Below are 14,989 nucleotides of genomic sequence, written 5' to 3'. Positions count from 1 at the left end.
TCTGCAACCTTTCTAAGGACAAGGACCAGTCGTGCCTAATTTGCCTTTGTATCCCAGTGCCCGACAGAGTGCCTTCCAGTCACCATGAGTGGGTGGATAGGGAGGTAGACAGATACACTGAATTAGTAGTAGTCTCTTGCATGGAAAAAGATCTTCCAAGAGAAGACCTGGGGCCAACTGGTTTTTGACAGGCATTTCATCCAGCTCCACAACCAGTGGAGTGTACCGTGCACGATACCAGGCTCTGTGCCAGCACAACAATCTAGAACAATGTCTCCTGTCGAGGACTCTTGACAGTAGAGGAGACATTGTCTTAGTGAGGCTTTTTCAGGCTGCAAGGAAAAGACATACTCAGGTTTCTCAGATGCTAATGAAAGAGCTAGATTAAGATACTTTCTGCATAGAAGAATTTCTGGTATGAAAGTAAGGAAGTATGAGAGCCCCACCCCCGACCCCTCACCCCCACCCCCCTGGCAGCAGCCCAGTTCCTCTGGAACAATGCCTCCAAAGCGGGGAGGTCACGTAGATGTCATGGAGCTTAGAATGAAAGTGCTTTGTGTCAGTCAGCTTTCGTCCCAGTAATGCTGGATAATAAGCCACCCCCAAAATCTCAATCTCTTACAACAACTTATTTGCAGTTTGGTTCTACTTCACGTTTTTCTCACTCTTCTGGGAACAGCAGTCCACCTGGGGCCATCTTTTTATGGCAGGAACAGAAGTTCAAGAGGGACCAGTTTAACCACACAAGCCTGCTGCACGCCTCTAATTGCATCACATCTGCTAACCTCCCATTGGCCAAAGCAAGTCACATGGTCCAGCCCAACGTTCAGCAGGGAGAAGTCCAGCTACTTCTAGTGGAAGGAACTCTAGGGTCCCGTGAAAGAGCTTGGGTGCAGAGGGGAGGGAAGAATGGGGATCGATGCAATCTATACAACCCACCACACTCTGCATTTTTCAGAGTAGAATTCATCTTAAAAATAGACATTAATGACTTCATTTTTTTGTCCTCTCACATATAAGCTCACATTAAATCAAAGACTTTGCTCTATCCCCAGAACCTAGAAGAGTGCATGGTAAACAGTTGGTACTACTCAATTTGTTGAATGACCAAATGTCTCTTGCTGTCTCCTCCTCACATTCTCACTTCCCAAGAGATGGCATCTGATGAGATAGGTCTGTCACCATCAAAGACTGTGTAGAGTGTAGACTAAGGAGGCTTGAATTTTATTCTGTGAGTAAGCCTCAGGGAGCCGTTGTATGTTTTTGAACAGGGGAATAACATGTTCAGACCTGTGCTTTAGCAAGATTATCCTGTTACCAGATTCCAAGAAAAAACTAAGAAGCAACTGGGAGGCTAATTGGGAGGCTATTTATAGGAGCCCTGGTGAGAGATAAGGAAGTCCTGAAGTGGAAGGTGAACTTAAGGATGTCCCCTGGGACACCTCTACTGTGGAGGTAGAATGGAGAGAACGTGTCATTTTCTTAGATGACAAGACATTGAGGTGTTGAGGCTGGCAGCCCAGGCAATGGGCAGATGGTCAATGGATAAGGAACAGGCTTGTGGGATGGGTTTTATCTACTAGTTTGGGACGTGTTGAGTTTGAAGCGCTTGTGGGACATCCAGCTGGAGGTATCTAGTAGGCACCAGAAATTTAGAACTGGCCTTTGGAAAATATTTCTCATGAATACCTTAATCTATTCATTTGTATCAAATATCACATTTACATATAATACGTCCGTAAACTCTTCTAAACCTGCTGGGTACCCCCACCAGCTACAGATCAGGTAGGCAAGCAGCTTGTGGCGAGTTGTTTGGCTTTCAAAAGTCTCAGCATGGAGAGGAAAATTGCAGAGGATGGCAGCAGGACATCAGAGTCAGAGAGAGACATGACCACTGCTAGGCACGAGTGCCTTTCTTTCTCTGGAACGTTAAACCCCACCAAAGACAGCCCCTGACTTTCACACAATCAATAAATATTTATTAGTTCCTTTTCCACGCCAGGCACTGTGCTCAGGGCCAGAGACACCAGGATAAATACGGAAAAATCCCTGCCCTCGAGGTGGGGGAAGGGGCAGAGACTTCCAGACTTAGGTAAATGCCACCGAGTGACACAGGACCTTGGATAAATGTTCAGTGGGCGTTAGTAACAGGGGCTGGTTGATTCTGTCTGACTAGAGGGTGGAAGATAGTAGCAGACACCAAAGTTCAGGAAAGGTCCAGGTGAGTGGGGATGAAACATGACAAAGAACATTCCAGATACAGAGCATAGCTTGAGCCAGGGCTAGTGACAGAAGTGATAGGAGACTGCATTAGCATTTCGGAAGGGCTGACACTTGGGGGCAGCAGGAGGGGAAGGCCAGGGGCCAGGAGAAGGAGAGACCAACATGATTTGGGACTCAGGGTGCACAGCTTTGAACCCCAGGTGGAGGAATTAGAAGTGTAGCCAGGATTTCCTGTCCTTGAAACACTTTAAATAGGGGTTCCAAAGGTCTGGCTTTCCCTTCCTTAGGAGAACAAGAGAATGCACAATGAATCCTGATTGATTATCTAAAAATAGATAAAATATTGGAATCCCTGGCATGATATATTTATGATCAGAGACGAGTCACGTGTGTGGTGTGTTCAGTTTGGAAGCATCATCACTACCTCACCTAGTTCTCACGGCATCTGAGAGGCAGGTGTTCCCAACATCTCTTTGGCAGGTGAGACCATTAGACTTAGAAGGAGTCCCTCACAAACACTTCTCATGGTTATCACAAAAACTTTTCTTCAAAAAGCCTTAAAGATTCGCACAAGACAGTCTAACTAAGGAAGTGTGTCTTCTCTGCTCTCGGGAATGAGAAAAGCGTGTTTGGCTGCCAAATGACCTTCGGAGAATTGTGCTGGTTGGGCCAGTGGTTTCCAAATGCGCTTCAGACTGTGGATCAGCTGCATCAGAGTCACCCAAGAGTTTTCACTGCCCAGGTGACTCTGATTCACAGTCAGCTAGAAAAGTGGTCACTTTGGCCTCTTTCGGTTGCAAGGATAACTTGAGGCCATAATGGTGAAAACGTGTCGCATACACCTTCTGCCTCGGCATCGCTCAGGCAGCTTAAGAGTCACGCAGTTTGCCGGGCCCAACCCAGATCAAACAAATCAGCATCTCCAGAGAGGGGGCCCTGGAATTTGCTTTTTTAAACAAATTCCCAAGGTCTGCTTGTTCATTTACTTACAGATATCTCTTAAGGTCTTATCTATGCTGGAGTGATAGACATCATTCCAGGAATAGGGGTGTAATGGCAAGCAGGACCCACAACATCCCTCCCTTAAAGATACTCACATTTTGGTTCTGCTCTTTGGATGCTGGGGTTTGATAACTCCTGCCTTAGCATTGCTGTATGACGATAGGGACCAACGTGGAAGACGGAAATCTCAAAGAATCCCAGAATAGACAGTCAGCTGGGCCCAGGCGAGCCAGGAATAAAAGCAGTTTGGGAACGAAAGAACGCAAGGCGGAGGCCTCAGCTGCAGAAGTCTGGTTGTGGCTGCCCCAGTTACCTATTGCTGGAAACAAACCACTCTCAAGACTTAGTGGCTGAAAACGATGGTTTTTTGTTTTGTTTTGTTTTGTTTACTTTCTGATGATTCCGTGTGTTGGCTGGGTGGTTCTTCTACTGGTCTTCTCTGGGTTCAGCCGAGACAAATCTGGCATGACTGGGCCTCTCTCCATGGAGTCCTTTATCCAGGGCTTCTTAACTGCATGGTGGTTTCAGGGTTCCATGGGGGTCAGCCCCAGTGGGCAAGTGACTTAAATATCGACTTGTGGCATGTTCGCTGATGTCCCATTAGCCAAATCAAGTCACTTTGGCCCGGCCTCTGTGAGAGGGGACTACACAGGGGTATGGACACCAGGAAGTCACCTCTTTGGGGGGTCATTAGTGTGACATTTGACCACAGTTCCTCTGGCTGTCTCTTGCTCTCGGGATCTCTTTGTGTGTCTTCTCACTTCTTTCCCTGTGTTCTCCTGTTTAAATTTCTACATGAAGGAATCCAGTCGATCTTGCTAAGCGCTTCCATGGCTCATGGGCTTCCCAGCTCTTGGGGATGCTAGGACTCAGGAGGATGCCTGCAGGGCTGGGGTAAAGGAGATGAGAAGGAGATGATGGGTATCTTAGGCCTCATACTTAACCCTCCCATAGAACAGTCATGAAATTCCCGTGGTCAGTGCCATAGTCACCCTGACATAAAAATATCCTCCTGTACCATCACCTGCGAGCAAAACTGAAGTTCTGTGTCTGCTGTGGGTTAGGGAGATTTTTAAAAATACTTCCTTCATAGTTTTCAAGTGCTATGTGTATGTGGTAGAAGCTTTGAAAAATATGAAGAAGAAAATTAAAATCACCAGTTGCTCTAGATTGAATGTTTGTATCACCCTCCCCTCACATGTATCTGTTGACACTTAATCCCCAGTGTAAAGGTATTTGGAGGTGGGCCTTGGGGGTGAATAGGTCATGAGGGTGGAGCCTCATGAATGGGATTAGTACCCTTATAATAAAAGAGAGTCACCCTCTCACCCCTTCCTCCATGCGAGGCTGTCCGTGAACCCAGAAAGGCATCTTTACCTGGCACCAAATCTGCCGGCACCTTGATCTTAGATTTCCCAGCCTCCAGAACTGTATGAAATAAGTGTTTGTCGTTTATAGCCACCCAGTCTATGGTGTTTTGTCATAGAAGCTGGAACAAACTAAGACCCAATCATATCATTACCTAGAAATAATTATTCAACTTCTTAGTGAAACTTCTTTCAAACATTTTTATGTGCATAAATGTTTTTCTTCCTGAAGTATGCTATGAATACACCTGTACATCTTCATCTAAACTGCATCACTAGCATTTTCTCATGTGAAATAATTTTGAGTTATATAACCGTCAGTGGGCCATAACTATTGTACATTCAGTCAGTTCTTTATTTCATATTTTTAGCAATGATCAACAGTGCTAAAATAACCCATTTCTGTTCATAAGCCTTTATCTGCATTTGACTAGATGAAGTCCACATTTTTTTTCCTTATAAAGCACAGCTTTCAAGATTACTTCAGTTGCTTAATAAATAGCTAAAGAGATATTTTTCCTCCTGGATGGGAAGGATACTTTCCTCCGCTCCATATGCCTAGCCTGGCTTTGCAGAACGGGCCCACTTCCTCCCGCTGGACAGTCCTTGTCTATCCCCATTTCCGTGTGGGTGCGCAGGACAGCCAGACTGGGTTGGGTTCTCAGTGACTCCACCAAAGCTGGAGACAGAGCTGTACATGTTCCCACGGTCACCTCTTAATCCAAAGCATGGAAAACTGATTTCATAACTGGCACAGGCTGTGTTTGGGTCAGGAACCCAACATTAACTGCAAAGACTGACCTCAACCCAGGGAACTTGAGAAGAAACTAGATAACACTGTTGGGAAATTGTTCCCTCATGTGAACTGGCAATAGAAGTATGTACTAGTATTATGCACATTTTTTTAGGCCACTGAACCAAGTGTAATGGAAAATAATACACTGGCCTTAGGAAGTCAAGGGAATTGGCCTGACTTGAGTATCTCAGTAAGGTGATCCAATTTCCACTAGTTTCCTCTCACATCATACTCTTAGTAGGTTCCAGGTTCTTTCTAGGCTCCCGGCATAAGAAGACACGATGTGAGAGTTCACAGTTGGGGTAGCAGACTTGCTCAATTGCACATAATGTGTTCACTGTGAATTTAGTGGGATCTAAATGCAGAAGGAGGGACCCCGGAGTCTGCTGGTGCAGTCAGAGAATCTGGTTCCTCAGACTGTACAAAACTGAAAGATGAAGCCTGCCCTCAACGCATCTATCCTACAGCGTGAAGATGAAATATCGTTACGAGTGCTGAAAATTGGCCAGCTTCCCACATTTGAGACTGTATATGATTCTAGATTGCAATGAAGTTGAAACCATGAGGCACTAAGTGGGGTTTAGTCCCCTACTCTATTCCCTGGTAATTTCTATGTTGCATTTTACGCACCCTGTTCTCCCTGGTCCTGCTGCCTAAAGACGCAGCTCATGGAACCAACTCACTCAGAAACTCAGGTAGACAACCAAGGGGTGTGTCCTTTACCTGTAGACCTTCTGCCAGCACAACTGGGTGACTCCCAGGTGTGAAGACACAGGGGTGATGTCCTAACTCCTTGAATTGTTGCAGGTAGAAATTGAGAGTGCATAGTGATAGCTAATCAGAGATTAATAATACCTTGTCTGGGACACCACTGATCACATTGCTCCCATATCCACCTACCTACATATCTATTTGTGTCTCTTTTCTATCTACCTAATGGTCAATTAAGTATCAAGCTCAAGAGCAAAACTCTGGACTTTACATATACTATAATTCTTCTTGCTCACTGCAGAAAGGAAAGCGACTTTTCAGAATGGGCTCATAGTCTTCTGTATACCTAACTTAGAAACTATAGTCACAGCCCAAGTGGCATCAGGAAGATCTTAGGCCCCGTTAATGGGATTTTCCAAGAGCCTTCCAAAGGGATAAGTGCGTTAATAACTAAATGGAAGTCAAACTGAGACAACTCCTGGAGTACAGGAGTTAGAGAGCTTATAAGCAGCCGGGATAATCCAGGAAGAGGTAGCTTGTGAGATGGATCTTAAAGGATGGGTAGGATTTCAAGAGGCAGAGATGGGAGAATGGGTTGTTTCAGCAGGTTGATGTGGGTGGCCTTCCTCATCCTTCAACAGGAAACAAGGAAAAGGTCTGTGCTTGTGCTTGAGCTGGGATGACCAAGGCTGGGCAACATGGTGGCATCAAAGACCAAACTGAGAGAAGCCCGCAGAGGTGAAAACTTGGAGACAGAGTAACATTTTCTCATACAATAGCTGGAGAACTTTACCCTGAAGGGGAAGTTTCGGATGAAGAAGAACAGTATCTGTGTAGACTTCGGTGGCTGCCCCATGAAGTCAATTGCCAGGCACACCTCAGGCATCTTGGCAGGAAATCATATGACTCTCATCAACCCATACCTCGAACGCAAAGATGACATGCCTTTGGAACTCTGCTGTCTCTGACTGAACACAGATTTCTTTAACGTCACGTGTGACTCACGTTTACATAGGCATCATTGGACAGTTTGTTTGGGCTGTGATGCAGTGACTGTGTGTACCCTGGAAAAAATGAGAAAGACATCCCAGCAGGACACCAGGGTGCAGTTGAGGAAATCCTGTGATGTGTCATCGATGCAACACTAGAAGGTCACCAGAGCACAGGGCAGGCTGAACAGCGTCCCCGTTCTTGAAATGTCACCAGGGGGTGGGAGCACAGTTTTCTCCCAGGCCCAGATCAGCTTTCCAGCGTCTCACAGAGATGAAACGGCCAGCCAAGCTGAACAGGTTTCAGATGACCATCTTTTCGTGGATGCAATTTTCAGTTGAAACCTGGGTCATTGATGTTCTCCATCTTACTTCTCTGGCCTTTTTGTTACCAGTTGTGTCAGGTAAACATCATTCTCGATCTTAAGGTCACTGCAACGATTTTTCCTTCTCTTTTATCTTCATCCAAAGCTTTTTTTTTTCTCCTGTTCCATCTCGACTCTTCCAGGAATAAGGGTTCTTGACCTATGACTGTTTCTTTCAAGCAAGCTATAAATTGTCACGCCCTGGTCATAGTTACAGCCTTGACTTGTCAAGTAACCTGTGCTCTGTGCTTAGTTGGCAAAATTTAGGGGGAGTCAAAAATGTAAGACAAAATAATTTTTTTAAATCATCATTATTATTACACTATTATTTTTTTTTCCAGAGAGAACTGGTTTATTTTGAAATAGGTTATATGTCCCACAGTAGATAATTCAGGAGGTGCACAAAGGTTTATAGCAAAAAGTAAACACCCATCCCTCCCCTGCCCAACCTGTCTAATTCCTCTTCGGGAGGTAATGACCTTCCTTGTTTCAGTTTTATGTGTACTCTACATACTTGTGTGTTTATTTTAAGGTCTACTCCTCTTAGCAAACATTATCTCCACTATGACTACCACCATCACTGCCTCTCCTCTCCAGTCACGTGGTTAGCTTATTCCTGGCCCCAGGAGAGCAGGGTCACATGGATGGAGTCAGAGAGCCAAGGTCAAGAGCAGGAAGCCTGAGAGCTCTCTATTTGCCTGTAAGGGATGCACTCTATCTCCTCTTTCCCTCCCCTTTCACACCTACATGTGTGCACCTCTTTAAGAAGCTGATACTCTGGTCCTTAGTCCCGTTCATCCAATATCAGTCTCTTGGTAAAATTTCCCATCCTCTTAGTTCACTACTCAGACCATGTTCTTGGTGTGCATACACTGGAGGCCGCAGGACAGAAGTTATAAAACTTCAGTGTACATAAGATTCTTATAGTTAATTATAAAATGCAGGTTCCTGAGTCCCACAATCAGAGATTCAGAAGGTCTGGCCTGAGGCCAAGAGTCTGCTTTTTCACAAAGACTCCTTCTCCCAAGGTGATCTTGATATGTGGGTTCCTGGATCAAACTTTTAAAAATGCTGCCTACGGTATTGTTTCTGACTCTTTTCCCCAGAGTCTTCTATGAAGGAAATTCTGAGTGTTTCCTTTATCATTGCTGATTTTTCATAGCCATGACCTATGTGTGGACTCTCCTACCTCACCTGGGTGTTTTTCTCTCTCTCCTTTGGTTGTCGGGCTTATGAACCTTCAAGGTGTGGTTGGGAGACTTAAACCCATTCTCCCTGGATTTTGTAAGCTGACACCACTCCTTTCAGGGCAGGCCATGGCTTAAATATCTCCAGCCACAGTTCACAGTTCAGGACACCGACTTTCACTCTCTGCATTTCTCGTTGTTTCTCTTCCCTTCAGAACCAGATCTCAAAGTCCCTAGACTAACGTTTCCGTTTTACATGTAGCAGCAAATCTGTGTGATGGTTGATGGGGCTATTACGGTCCTTTTGGTCCTCTGGCGTATCTACAGCATGTGCACCAGAAGGGTGTTTTTAAAACTCAGGTCTGTGTATCCCTGAGGGTTCACTCAGGTGTTCTTGAAGGTCTGAGAACCCTCTGAAATAATCATTCAATGTTATTTTTCAGTTTCTATGTTAATGTTAAAAATAAATGTGTAATCTGGATCCTAGGCTGCCTCCTTTACAATGGAGGGCTGCTGTATGATTTCGGTTCCCGTATTCAAAGGGACAATCTAGCTTTTGATGTGTTGATAAGTGCATATGGCAGCCATTACATTGACGTGGCTTTCGTCTCGCTCAGACTGAAAGGCTGAGTCCTTCCTGGGGGTGACAAGGGGAGGGCCCTCAGGTTCTGGCCCCTGGTACCTCTTTGGCTTCATCCCGTGCAGCTTCCTCATCTTCCCCCACCTAGCCTACTCTAGGTAGGCTCCCTTAAGGGATTTGTACTGCATACTCCCTCTGCCCAGAAGATTCTTCCCCCAGATATCTGCATGAATAACTCCCTCATCTCCTTCAGGTCTTTGCTTAAATATTTGCTTAAGTGATTAAATTTCTCAATCCTATTTAAAATTGTAACTCCCCACCCACCCCACCTCCATCACTCTCCTTATCACCTTTACCCTTGGTCTGTACACATACAGTAACATTCACTTATTTATCATGTTTGTTGTTTGCTTTCTGGCTTGCCCTAGTAGAATGCACACTCACAGGAGCAGAAATTGGTGTTTATTTTGTTCAGCAATGTCTCCCACGCATTTAGAGCAGTGCCTGACACACAGTGGGTGTTTCATAAATATCTAATGAATGAATGAATGAATGAACAACGATCACCTCCTCTCTGCTCTTGTACTTGTGTTCAGTTTGCTCATCAGTTTAACAGACAAAACTCCTCCTTGGGCAGTGATAATTTGCAATGGAAAGACATTCTTCAACAGCTAAAACTTTACACTTAAAAATTTGTGTTTCTCAAAGTGAAATCCATAAGGTTCAAGAATTCCAACAACACAAGCTGAGGGGATAAGGGGGGGGTGTCCCAAGTCAGACTAACAAGTCTCCGCAGGCTCCTGACTTGATCACTGACTATTTCTTCCTCTCTCTCCCTCCTGGGCCAGGGACAGACATCCTGTCACCATCTGCCACCACTGGACAGGCACCACTGTGGACAGGCCTCTGTGAAAGGAACCTCTCACATTTTTGTACGGTTCCAGAGTAGCCATTTTCCCTCCCTTTGCCTCATTTTCTTTGACTTGCCAACTTTCAAGTTTGTTTCATTTCTCCTGATAATAGAAGAAACACACTTACCATAAAACAAGACTTAGGGAACCATAAAAATATACCAACAGATTGATGCCCAAAGACTTGAGATTCCCTTAACCTGTAAAAGATACCTTCTGTATTTTGTATCTCTGCTTATGAATGCAATACTCAGACATAGCCACCATTCATATTTTGGTGCATTTCTTTCTAGTCCTATTTCTGTTAAGTTGAAATACAGGAAGTTGCCGGCGTTCAACCATTGCTGACCTACAAAATGGCAATTTTATATCTAGAACCTCAGCATTCACACAGTTGAAGCCACACCATGTATATAATTTTACATCCTATTCTTTACATTTGTCTTTATAACAGCACCATTTGCCCACATATTTAGCGATTCTTGGGCCTTTCCTGAGCTTGCATTAACAGCACAAATAATTGATGAGCATTAGCATCTCAGCTGAGAGCCCTGCCTTGTAAATTACTGGAAACAGTCCACGTGGTGCCCAGACTTCCTGAGCCTTCATACGAATGACAATCAGTGATTCTTCCAGGAAACTCTTTCTATAAATGCCCCCAGCCAACTGCCTATGTGCAGTACTTGGCACCATATTTTCTGCCCAAATGGCAGCTTCTGGGAATGCTGCTAATAACTATATTCAGTTGTTCATCTCCTTCCTCTTAACTTGTTTGAATCTGGTCCTTATCAGTGATGCTTATTGGGTTTGTGGCATATCTTCCTCTCCAGTAAAATGACCCTCTTTGGCCTTTCGTGTTCCTTGTTGTTTGCTGAATGGTTTCTGGGCCAAGCACAGTCTACTTACCAGCACAATTAAAAGAGAGAGCTGGCTCTTCTTAGCTTAGCAGCAATAGGAGGGCCGCTTTCAGGGCCCTGGCTTTCTATAGGCAAACGTCATCAGGCTATTAGATCTAGGTCTTACTTTTTCATCACAGCACAGTCCTGAGGAGCCCATGGACCATGTGGTTCCATTTGGTTGGGACTCTGCCTCCAAAATGATTGCCCAAGAACAGTAACCCATTATCTGAGGCTTGGTATAGCCCTGTTTTTGACTGGGCCTCTACTTGCTCTAGATCTGGCTAGGTTCAAGCATACAGACTAAGAAGATTATGTGTCCATCCAAAGGCCCTATTTGCAAAAGGTTTGGGAGCTTATGATATAAGATCTACTGTCATTGCTGATAATAACATCATGCCACTCCTGGTGCAACAACTTAAAAGGATGGACTTCAATATTTTGGCCCCAAGAATAAAACAGTAACAGGAGACCCGAACATTTAAAGGTAATCTGTAGCCTATAAACACATCAAAGGGTAGAGAAAATAAGGCAAAAGACACAAAATGAAATGATATGTAGTTCTTCTTGTGATCAATATGGGAAGCTACCCCACAGAGAGGCACCATTATAAAATCCAAAACCCTGGCTTTGAAGTCAGTCCAAGTTGCATTCAAATTCTGACCCCGTCTCTTACTAGTTGTGAAAGGCTGCTAGATTGTTTCCTTTCCTGTAGAAATGAGCTAAAAACTCCCACTTTACAGTGTGACTGTACAGAGTTAAGGACAGAGTATGTGTAAAATATGTGATTATTGTTGTTACGATTATTACTAGACACACAAAACTTCGAGAATTTTTGATTTTATCTTTTAAATGTTTATCATGGCAAACACAACACCGTGACAATAAACTTAAAAAGAAAAATCAACCTCACTACCCCAAATCAGACTATTTACATTTCCTCATGTTTCCATTCAACAGGGTATTTGTGTTCTCAGCTTTTTTTCACTTAACATTGCACTGTCAGTTTCCTCCTGTTGCAACACGGCCGAGTTTAGTGTAAAATCGTTATTATTTCAACAAATATACCATAACCTAATTAATCATCCCTCTATTTGTGAGCATTTATTTGGGGAAGATTCCTTTTGTTTTTGTTTCCGTTATGGTGATTTGAAATGCACTATTTTTAAAAGGATTCTGGTCTTTCCCTTAGGTGTATGGATATTTTTTAGCTCGAATTTGAGAACATTGCTTAAGCTAATGACTGTTGACTGTGAGGACAGAAAAGGTAGCTTCAGCCTAGTTTCTACGGGAAGGCAAATTGGGACAACTCCAGGAACTCATGTTTACTAACCTCGGTTTCCTCATCCCAGCACTTGACAAACTGGTATGAGGATGACCGATAGCTGAGGTAAACACTCAAGAAATGGAGCTTTAAAGTGGACTAAACATGCTCATGTCCTTGGTTTCATTCTTCCTCACACACTGCCCAGACGGAAGCGGTGGGTATTCGTATGATTTGAGGCACAGAGTGGGTGAGGTGCTTACCCCAGAACACACAGCCGCTGGGAGAGGACGGAGAATGCCTTTCGCGGGTTCTGAATTCCAGCTTTCCCTCTGGGCTTTGAGGAAAAATGCCCCTAGACCTCACTCTACTTAAGAGGCGGGAACCGAGAATGGCTGAGGGTCCGGCGGGCTCTGCGTGGGGGGCGTCGCCCGCCCTGCCAGGAGGCTCCTCCTCCCGGGCGCTCGGGCTCCCGCCCGGCTCCGAGCATGCCCAGTGCGCTCCCCGCCGTCCCAACGGTGCTGGGCGGGCGCCGTCGTTCCAGGTTTTGCTTGCGACCCGCGGTCGGGCGCAGGGCGGGGCTCGGGGCGGGGCGCGGGGCGGGTCCCGTTCCTGGGACTCCCTGGCTGGATTGAAATTCCCCCGACGCGGCGCTCCGGCGGCGACCTTCACAGGGGCGCTACCCAGGGAGGTGCGACTCGGGAACCAGGACCGAAGTCTGGCACCAGGTGTTGCCGGCTGCTGCCGAATGACCCTGGGCCGAATAGGGCCCTGGACCACCGGTCAGTACTGGATGGTTCCAGTGACTATTCCATCCCTTCATTCACATACGCATTAAACAAATAGTTTTTGAGCACCTACAGTGTGCCAGGTGTTGTTGTAGGGGCTGGGACACTGTAGTGAAGACAGGCAGAGCTACAGCCCCAAAGCTGAAATTCCAGAGGTGAATACACAATAAGAAGTAAGCAAATCAGGGAAAAGGCAGTTACCGACCTCATCTGCTGCCAGTCAGCCCTACGTGCTATTTTATTGCCTAAGCAGTCCTTCGCCTTAGCCTCTGCACTGCACTGTCTGATCCCTCTACCAGAATGCTATTCCCAATTTATCTGCGTGGCTGAAACGTCACCTACTTAAGGGCTCGATCTGACCACTTCATTGAAGATTGCACTCGCTCCACCCCAACGAGACCCCAAGTCTCCTTACCCTCGTTCTTTTCCCCTCCTAAAACTTACACCTTCTACTATGTAGTTTGCTTACACGCGTGTTTATTGTCTGTCCCTGCCTCTCTTACGCCAAACTCCAGCAGGGGACAGGATTTTTGTCTGTTTGTTCACCACACGTGAAGAATCAGAGTAGATGATCAATAATTATTTGTTGGATGAATTAATGGATAGTGATAAATGTGAAGAAAATAAAGTGAGGACATGGAGAGTGTCTAGGAGCAGGGGGCTAAGTTAAAAGGTGGTCAGCGAAGGCCTCTGCAAGGAGGACGTAAAGTACAGTGAGAAGGTTCCAGCCACGTGAAAAGCTGGGCAAAGACGTCCCACACAGGAGAGGACAGGCATGTGCAAAGGTCCTGAGGCTAAACAAGTTCTGAGTATTTGGTGGACAGAAAGGTGCTCATGGGGCTGCAGGAAAGCAGGAGAACAGATCAGGTAAGGGACCCATAAGTCTTGGGAAGAGGTTTAAGCCTGAAAGCTTACTAGTGGAACGAGGAGAGCACTGCATTGGGAGTCAGCAGGACCCAAGCTGGGCAGGACTCCTCATTTCAAAGATTTGTTGAGCGCCGGCTGCTTGACATTCCTAGGCATAAAGTCACCGGGGCGGTTGGACCCACAATAGGTGCCCAATAAATGCTTGTGGAACGAATGCCTTCGTGCATGCGCGAGGGGACACCGGGCCGCACGGAACTCTGCAGGAAAGCCCCGGTGGCCTTGGAAGACGCGTCCGAACGCGCTGGACCCGGGTGGGGGGCGGGGGCGGCCCGCAGGAGAGCCCGGGCTCCCGCCCCCCGCCCGGCGCGCGGGCCCGTCGCGGCCAGCCGGGCCGGCGGGAGCCGCCCGCGGGCGGCACTGGGCATGCTCAGACGGCGGCCAGGTCGCGCCGCGAGCGAGCTTCCGCGCCGCCCGCACGCGCGACCTACCTGGGCGCCCCGCGCCCCCGGATGCTGCAGGTACTGGCCGGCGCGACCCCAGCGGGCCGGGGGCAGGGCGCGGGCGATCCGGGGCCCGGGTCGCGATCGGCGCCGCCCCGCCCCCACCCGTCCCCAGCCGCGCGGCGAACGCGCGGGCGGGCTGGCGGACACGGCGGCCCCGGGTCCCGGCGACTCGTCGGGGCGGGGAGGGGGCGCCCCGGCCGCGCTCACCTGGCGGGGCCGGGGCGGGAGGGAGCCGGCCAGGCCGGGTGGGGCTCTGTCTGGGGCGGGCGAACGGCCGGGACGCGGCGGCGGCGGCGGCGGCGGGGCGTGGGCGTGCGCTCCGACCCGGCAGGGACGGACGCGACCCGCGGAGTCCGAGCGGCCGGCGGCCCGGGAAGGCCCAGCGCCACCGCGACCCCAGCCCCGGGCGCAGAGTGGGCACACAGCCCGCGGGGAGCCAGCCAAGCTCGGCGGCCAGATCTCGGCTCCCAGGGCGAATCCGCCTCTCGGCTTTCAAAGATGGCATTTCCTGGGCCTGGCACGAACTCCAGCGCCAATAAA

General features: G+C 47.4%; 1 protein-coding gene across 3 annotated transcripts in view; it reads left to right on the top strand.

The window, feature by feature from the left end:
- PTPN3 (protein tyrosine phosphatase non-receptor type 3) overlaps nucleotides 1-14,989 on the top strand; it is a 129,074-nt gene that overhangs the window by 16,969 nt on the left and 97,116 nt on the right. For 2 of the 3 annotated variants that reach the window (XM_072959883.1, XM_072959882.1), the window contains exon 1: nucleotides 14,173-14,464. The exons of the other annotated variant lie outside the window; for it this stretch is intronic. The gene's annotated coding sequence lies outside the window, so the exon portion shown is untranslated. Of the gene's footprint in view, nucleotides 1-14,172; nucleotides 14,465-14,989 lie in introns of those variants that run through there. 3 annotated transcript variants of the gene reach the window in all.

The sequence above is a fragment of the Vicugna pacos genome, chromosome 4 (genome assembly GCF_048564905.1).
Source record: "Vicugna pacos chromosome 4, VicPac4, whole genome shotgun sequence".
NCBI lineage: Eukaryota > Metazoa > Chordata > Mammalia > Artiodactyla > Camelidae > Vicugna > Vicugna pacos.
This window is presented reverse-complemented; position numbering and strand designations above follow the sequence as displayed.